The sequence below is a fragment of the Ciconia boyciana genome, chromosome 18 (assembly GCF_034638445.1).
Source record: "Ciconia boyciana chromosome 18, ASM3463844v1, whole genome shotgun sequence".
NCBI classification, from domain to species: Eukaryota; Metazoa; Chordata; class Aves; order Ciconiiformes; family Ciconiidae; genus Ciconia; species Ciconia boyciana.
The window spans coordinates 4,142,448-4,150,896 of record NC_132951.1 but is presented as its reverse complement, the minus strand read 5'-3'; the positions used below and the strand labels follow the sequence as shown (position 1 = coordinate 4,150,896).

Genomic DNA, 8,449 nt, shown 5'->3' with positions numbered 1-8,449 from the left:
TTGTGAGGCTGTGTTTTGTGGTGTTCGGAGGTGGAAGGGACTGAACCAGGTGAGCAGCCATCAGGGCTGGGTCCTAGGGAAGGGGCAAGACCCAGCCTTCTCTCCCAGCCCTCCTGTCTGAGATGCACTGCCGAATTCCTATTGTCGTGATCACCAGCAGTAAAAAACCCCACACATCTGGTCCTAATCAGGACCACATGAATCTCTGTGCCAACTTAATCTCCCCCAAATGTTAGTTATGCAGCTATCTTTCTTAATGTTTAGGAGTTGTCTATATGCATTAGATGTCCGGGGGTCTCTGTGTATATGTCTGCAGAACCCCTAACATGCACAGTGCTGCTTCCCAGGACTCCTAAAACTGCAAGGAGTGACAAAGCTGTGGCTGTGATTGCATTCTGAAGTTGGGTATGGTGGTGCAGCAAACCCTTTTAACCCAACAAGATAGTTATAACTCCCAGGGCAAGTATAAGTGCTCCTAGAGATCCCCCCACCCTCTGGGGAGGGGGGTGGCAGACAAAAAAAAATGCAAGCCAATGGTTTATATATCCAGGTAGCTAGGTAGCTTATGCTTTCTGGAAGGTATGGTTTAGTTGCAATTCAAAGATAGGAAGCACAGCAGACCATAGTCTGTCTGCTACCTGTTTCCTGACACAGTTGCTTTTTAATGCTTCAGGAAAGAACAATTAGGGCTGGTTTGTGGTTTTTTTTTTTCCTGGATCAGATCCTCAGAGATGTGAAATGCTGCTTGGAGTATTTTGTACTGCTGATCTTGAAGATATAATGTGTGGCCAAAACTCCTTGGAATTCCTCAAAGGTGTCTGAGAAATGTAAAAATAAATTAAAAAAAAACAAAAACAACCCAAAGTATGTAAACAGGAGGCTTTAGGATGCTGCTCTGGAACTGAACTGGGAACAAAACCAGGGCTGTACTTAAAAAATCAAGACACCGTGCAAGAGGTGACAAACCAGTCTGCAGTTTCAGATAGCTGTAAAACCTGGTAACAATTTCAGAAGACTGTAGATGCTACAGAAAGACACCAGCACTAGAAGGTATCGTCCCCCAAAGAGTAGCGGAGCATCTATTGTAGAAATATGGTGGATATGTGGGTGCTGCATCCTGGAAACCCAGCTGAAATAAGAGGCTGAGAGACTGGAGCATGAACCAGGGCCAGCAGGCAGTGGGGCGATCTAGGGTGGTATATTAGTGCTTAATCTGGATGTATGAGCCCCGTGTCTGGCTAAAAATGTTAACGATCTGGCACCTTGATCTGGCCAAGGTCTGTACCTTTGGCCATGCTGCCTGGCTCACCCCAGAGCTCCCCAAACTGGAAAGCTCATCGGTGGGGAGACAAGGGAGTAAGTTACTGTGGGGACTTGTGGAAAGGTGCTGATGCATCTGAGAAGGTGACTTACTGGAAACACTGAACAGACAGAAGTAAAAATTAGTCATGTTAGAGACCACTTGGTAGCTGGATTGGATTCCTCGAGTGATTCATCCACAAAAATGACTGCCTTGCCTGACATTTTATTTCCCCTCTCTATTTAGAAAGTAGCTTTGACTTACTAAGACTGTTGCCCGTTGTTTGAATTGCTTTTTGATAGCTGGGTGGTGCGCATAGCATCCTTGTATTCTCATAATTTCTAAACCACTACTTCAACAAGGGGGGAAAAAAAGACAACAAAATGAAGGGTTTTGTCACTCCAGAAGCCCTCGGTGGAATGAACCTGTAATCTTGTGAAATCAAAGGGGAATCTATGGAATGTGCCATTTTTGGTATAGTTAATGCGACAAAATTATAAATGGAAATAGCTGCCTGGAAATTGTGTTACGTGGTTAATTGACAGAAATATTAGAGAAGGGAAAATGTGGATGAAAATTGCTTGGTAAAATAAAATCTCTAGTCTTTAAGTTGCTCTATTTCTTTTTTTTGAGGAAGGACCAGAGGATGAAAGGACCTTCAGCCTGACTTCAGTACCAGGAAAGCTGATGGAGCAGATCATCCTGAGTGCCATTACATGGCATGTAGAGGATAACCGAGGGATCAAGCCCAGCCAGCATGGGTTTAGGAAAGGCAGGTCCTGCTTGACCAACCTGATCTCCTTCTATGACAAGGTGACCCGCCTAGTACATAAGGGAAAGGCTGTGGATGTTGTCTACCAAGACTTCAGTAAAGCCCTTGACAGGGTTTCCCACAGCATTCTCCTGGAGAAACTGGCTGCTCATGGCTTGGACGGGTGTACTCTTCCCTGGGTAAAGAACTGGCTGGATGGCCGGGCCCAAAGAGTGGTGGTGAATGGAGTTTACTCCAGTTGGTGACCGGTCACAAGCGGTGTTCCCCAGGGCTCTGTGTTGGGGCCAGTCCTGTTTACTATCTTTATCAATGATCTGGATGAAGGGATCGAGTGCACCCTCAGTAAGTCTGCAGAGGACACCAAGTTGTGTGGGAGTGTTGCTCTGCTTGAGGGTAGGAAGGCTCTGCAGAGGGATCTGGACAGGCTGGATCGATGGGCTGAGGTTAATTGTATGAGGTTCAACAAGGCTAAGTGCAAGGTCCTGCACTTGGGCCACAGCACCCCCATGCAATGCTACAGGCTTGGGGAAGAGGGGCTGGAAAGCTGCCAGCAGAGAAGGACCTGGGGGTGTTGATTGACAGCCACCTGAATATGAGCCAGCAGTGTGCCCAGGTGGCCAAGAAAGCCAATGGCATCCTGGCTTGTATCAAAAATAGCGTGGCCAGCAGGACTGGGGCACGTGCCCCTGTACTTGGCACTGGTGAGGCCGCACCTCGAATGCTGGGTTCAGTGTTGGGCCCCTCACCACAAGAGAGACATGGAGGGGCTGGAGCATGTCCAGAGAAGGGCAACGGAGCTGGGGAAGGGTCTGGAGCACAAGGCTGATGGGGAGCGGCTGAGGGACCTGGGGTTGTTCAGCCTGGAGAAGAGGAGGCTGAGGGGAGACCTTATTGCTCTCTACAACTGCCTGAAAGGAGGCTGGAGAGAGGTGGGGTCGGTCTCTCCCAGGTAACAAGTGATAGGACGAGAGGAAATGGCCTCAAGTTGCGCCAGGGGAGGTTTAGACTGGATATTAGGAAATTTTACTTCACTGAAAGGGTTGTCCAGCATTGGACCAGGCTGCCCAGGGAAGGGGTTGAATCCCCATCCCTGGAGGTATCTAAAAGACGTTTGGCTGAGGTGCTTAGGGACGTGGTGTAGTGGTGGGCTTGGTGGTGTTAGGTTTACGGTTGGACTCGATGATCTTTAAGGTGTTTTCCAACCTATACAATTCTGTGATTCTGTGACCATCAGCTGATGCAACCAAAATGTACTGGGATGCTTTAATCAGTTACTAGACCTGGGTAGAATAATTAATAAACAATGCTAATTTGGGGTGTGCTCAGACATATACAGCACATGCAAATTTTTGTATTGTTACTGCTCATAGGGACAAAAAACCACTTGTGATTTTTTTTTTTGCCAGCTTGTGTGTGTGGAAAACCTAGCAAGTGACATTTCTTGTCCTGAAGAGTGTACATGTTCAAGAAGCAAAACAGGCAGAAAGCTTGCTGGGATGTCTCGTACGTGCTAGCAAAGGCAGGAGAAGGCTGTAACCCATTTGCTCGATGGTGGGAGCAGGAGCCACAAGGCTTGTCTTAGTGCTGTGACCACGTATTCTTGTGAAATTCACCCACATTTTTTCAGGATTACTGAGCTGCAGAAACCATCAATGGAAAAGTTGTCTCTGGTCATCCAACCCACTCATGCTAGGGCAGGATTGTTCCCAACAGTGTATAAGTTTGTCCAGACTGATTTGCTATGACTCGGGCAATGGGATTTTTCACCACTTCCTTTGGGAAGTCTAACAGATCTTCCATAGCTGAGGAGATCTTAACGTAAGGATTTTTTCCTGATATCTTAGTCTGAATTTTGTGCTATTTAATTTCCATCCAGTAATCCCACGCATGCCCTAAACTCTACCTGTTTGATGTACGCTCACATACGCACAGGTAGCAGGCACTCAGGTTGCATGGGCTGCTTTTGAGAGTACAGAGCTCTGGAACTGTTTTAATACCCCCCCAAAAATGCACAGGCATCTCTAGAGATGGCTCTTTCTGAGAAAGTTCTGCAGGGAAGAAGTTGGGTTGCCATGCTTGCAAAAGCTGTTCTATATCCTATAGATCAAGATTTACGAGTTCTGCTGACTTCTTATTTGGTGTGATATCCCAGGATTTCCAGCAATTTATATTTTGGATTCAGGGCTTTCCTGGGTAGGATTCTAGCACATCTCTCATTAGGGAAGAGCTCTGCTCAAAGAAGCTAATTGTAGCTAAATGTGGTAGGGGAAAATCAATTGCTGGCTTTTCCTTGGTACAACACAAACCTCATGTTTAGAAGCTACCAAAGATGGTCTTTACTAATGTCAAATAACTGTGTGTGGAAAATTTGGCAAAAATGGCATGGTGATTGCTTGAAGAGGTAGGTAATGAGGGAAGGTTGCTGGGGATGAGCAGAGCTGACATCTCTCCTGGTTGTTATTTCAGGATGTGTAACGCAGCAGGGAGGAGAGCGACTTCAGTTCTTGAAACTTGGCTCTGCCAGCAAAACTGCTTATCTGCATTCTTGGAACAACAACGCAAGGAAAACCCCTACAACCTAACAATTGCTGAAGAAATGTGTTGTGGTGCTGGCAGATGGAGTGTTAAGGTAAACTTGTGATCACCATTAACATCCAAAAAGAGGGGGGTGCATGAAAGCAAGTTGTCATCTGTTTGACTCCTGCCCATCCCCATTCATCCCTGGGGAAAATATTAAAAGCCTTCCTTGTGGCTAGGCTTGAAAATGACCACCACAATGGTCTAGATAAAAATATTCCTAACAGGCACCCGAGCTCAACTCCTGAAGCCAGATGTTGCTGGGTGATTTTGGACCTGTACATAAGCTTTGTGGTTTGGGCTCACCTTTAATCTTCAGACATGATTATGATGGACAGACTGGAGCTAGAAAACTAACTCTGTGGTCTGTATTCAACGAAACCTTCATTGGGGTCAGTGAGAGTTTAGTCCAAGTCACTTAGGAACTACTTCATTTTTTTTTGACCCTTGTGAAGATCATAGGGTAAGTCACAGGTCCTTGTTAATGTGCAGCCTCGTGGTTTAACATAACACTTTCTGTAGCACCAAGGATTATCTCCCTGAAGTCTAGACAGATTATATAGGGTTTAGCCTGGGCCATTGACCGCAGATGATAGGGCATGAGGAAATAAAACACAGGATGTGAAGAGGGAATGGCAACTCCTTCCAGTCTTCCAGGCTGGCATTGGGCATGGAGAGGGAGGAACCAGATGAAAGGGGAAGAAGGTGAACTGAGTTCATCCTTCTCAGTAGGCACCATGGTGCAATTTGTCCTTCTGCATTTAATAGATTGGTATGGTTCAAACACGTACAAGGCTTGGAGTCATTAACATGAAACTGAAGAGAAGGCAACAACACTGGAAAAAGAGGAGGAGTGGAAAGTCTGTTCTCTTTATAATGCTATTTCCTCTACTAAACAAACCTCTTTCACTATGAAACATTTAAACATACAATAAATAAGCCCCACCTTGCGTTGGCTGCTCTTTCCACTGATGGGGCTTGTCCTGGTGTCACCTCATGTCAAAAAATCAGATTTGAATTTCCACCAGAGCAGCTGGGATCTGGGAGAATTGGCTGTCCAGCTCCTAGCCTCACAGCACTGTAGCTGTTTTGTAAAGAAACTGGCCTGCAAAGCCAAAACAGGTGCTTAACCACAGGAGTGGTGGTGTTTTTATTTCTGTGTTGTGATTTGTCTTTCTGGGAGGGGAAAAAAAATTAACTCTTTCTAGATTTGTACATTTTTCACGTTTGGGAGGTACCTGTTGAATCTATTCATCATGTCACCAGTCAGCCTGGAGTCTAACTAGAGAGCATGACGGTATCTGCTCTACGTGTTTGGTATCACCCGGTAGCTTGCAGTATTGCAATATCAGTGTTGATGTGCTACCTGTCACCATGTTCTATAAATGCAGATTTTTGACGGCCTTTGTTCAAAACCATATTTTTGGAAAGGTTGGGGAAGTTGCTGCCACACTGCAGCTCTTCAACAGGGTGGGAATGGACATGAACAGTCCCGGGTAGTACAGTAAACACTCTGCTCAGATTAAAGACCACACAGAGTACTGAGCAGTGAGGCTTGAGACAGTGTCTAGCTTCAGGATACCAGATGTGGTGCTTCCTCTGTGGATAAATGAATAGCTTTATTTTTCAAGTCTCAATCCAAAATGTCTCTGTAGCACTAAATTCTCATTTTTTTTTCTCCTTAAGCTGAATTTGAGAGCAATCATTTCCATGGCAACACGTGTGAGATTGTAAGTCAGGACTGACTTCAGCATAAGACAAATTATAAAATTTGACTTGGGGTAGGGATGCAACTGTGTCTATACCTTTGCAAAAAATAAAGGCAGGTTACAAGACTGCAGAGGAAAGTTGTCTTTTTAGATACATATGCTCTTTGTAAATAGTATTTGAAATCATTCCTGAGAGCAGACGTCTTTCCTGATTATTTATGCAACAGCTCAGGCAATTCTAAGAGTCTCATTTTCAGTCTGTTCTCGTTGGCCGGTCATAGGGTGTAACTGGTTATCAGTAACACCTAGGGCTATTCTTTCTGATTATCTCAAGACTTACTTTCAAACTACAGAATAATGCCCTTTTGGGTTTTTTGGCTGAATGTTCATGTTGGTTTCATAGCATATAAATGATTTAAAGAATTTTTTTACCTACGTAACTTGTTTGGTTTTTCTTGAAAGTTTGCAAATGTGTCCCCCGTCCTATAAACAACAGCTAGCTGGGCTCAGGGTGCATTTAGTCATGAAAATACTTCTATAAACTGCTGTTCCTTAAAGATGTTTGGCCATCTGCCACTGCTGCAATATATTCCTTTGGCTATTCAGATGTTACCCCGACTGGCTGCTGGAGGGATTTGGAGTTGGCGTCAACCAACCCAGCTCATGTAAATCTACTTGGAGCTTGCACCACCAGATGATCTGGCCCACTCTGATGCAGAGGCTGGCTCTTTAAACTTGGCATGTGGATGCTGGAATTTTCCAGTTTGCCATTACAAGCTTATTTCTGTGTGTCTCTGTTATTGTCAAGGAGGGGCAAACAGGTCTGTGCAAGCTTCTAAATCACATGGAAAGCAACTGGAAGCTCAGACTTACTGCTCAGCAAAAGCTCCCTGGGCCAGGTTCTCAACTGGTGTAAAGCAAAGTTGCTTTGCATCTGATGTCGGTCCAGGTTTTGGTAATCTGGCTTGCTTCTGGAGTTGAGAGCCCTTGGAAAAAATGGGTGGTGTGTGAGCGTGCTGCTCTGAGCTGCTTTTATTTCCTTGTCTGCAGTGCTTTTGATGCTTCAGGTCTCCCCCTTCCTATAGCTGTATGCCCCTGGAAGGGCAGGGAATGTCAACACTTTAGTTACAGTGTTGAGGTGTTAGTGGGATTTTCACTTGCAGCTGGAGAAGACAAAACAGGGTCTCAGTCCAAAACAATGAGTTGTTTGTATGATCAGAAATGCTGGTCTGGGATGAGAAGACCCAGAATCCTGGCATTTGTGTAACCGGGGCTGAAATCGGACACCACCTCTGTCAGTGAGGCTGGCAGTGCCTCTCAAGGGTGATTAGGCATCCACAGAAATACTGCGGATCAAGTCAGGACTTTGTTATCATAATAAGAAGGGTTACTGGGAAGGGGAGGGTATTTGCGACCCATGGGGTCTGCTGGTGCTTTTAGCTCTCCTAGTTCCATATCCATATGCCTGAGGTGGTTCATTGTCCATACAAATGGAGGGGAGAGAAAGCATCTCCATCACGCAGTGTTTGTGAGCTGTGGAATAGCTTCTCTGCTCCATACCAGAGGCAGCTGTGAGCCTGTGGAAAGGACTGTTGCTGTGAGTAGTGAGATATTGTAAAGCAGGAGGGAGGTGCCGTGGTGATGGATGCTGTCGTTGCTGGGCTGCATTCAGTGGGTGCTCTGCAGTGGTGTTTGCAGGGTTGCACAGGTGTTTCTGTACTGAAAGAGCTTGCCTCCAGGCTCCTCCTGGATATGGAGCATCACTTAATTTGTCTCGCCAGCCTCTAGTCATCTGGTTACTCATGAAAGGCAAGAACGGGAAGGGGCTTTCATCTGAGAGATTTGCCCGGGAGTGCCACTGGCACCGTACCCACCCTACACGTGGCTGCAGCCAGCACGTGCGTGCTGCGTGCCTCCTCCCAGCTCCTGACTCGGGGGCTTGCAGCCAATCTGCCTTTCACCTCTCTGGTGAAAGGCTCTTTCAGCAGAGGATCTCTTCTTGTGTGTGGCTCGTACTCCAGTCTTTCCAGTTTCACGGCAGGGCTGGGAGGAGGGAGAAGGCATCTCAACAGGTTCAGAGGTAGAGAGATT

The 8,449-nt window shown here is 46.1% G+C and overlaps 1 long non-coding RNA gene across 1 annotated transcript; it reads left to right on the top strand.

The window, feature by feature from the left end:
* The first annotated feature begins 1,899 nt into the window (after positions 1-1,899).
* LOC140661179 (uncharacterized) lies at positions 1,900-5,556 on the top strand. The gene is made up of 3 exons (XR_012045656.1): positions 1,900-2,113; positions 4,539-4,701; positions 5,418-5,556. It is a non-coding gene; the product is annotated as an uncharacterized lncRNA (long non-coding RNA).
* Positions 5,557-8,449: the final 2,893 nt, after the last annotated feature.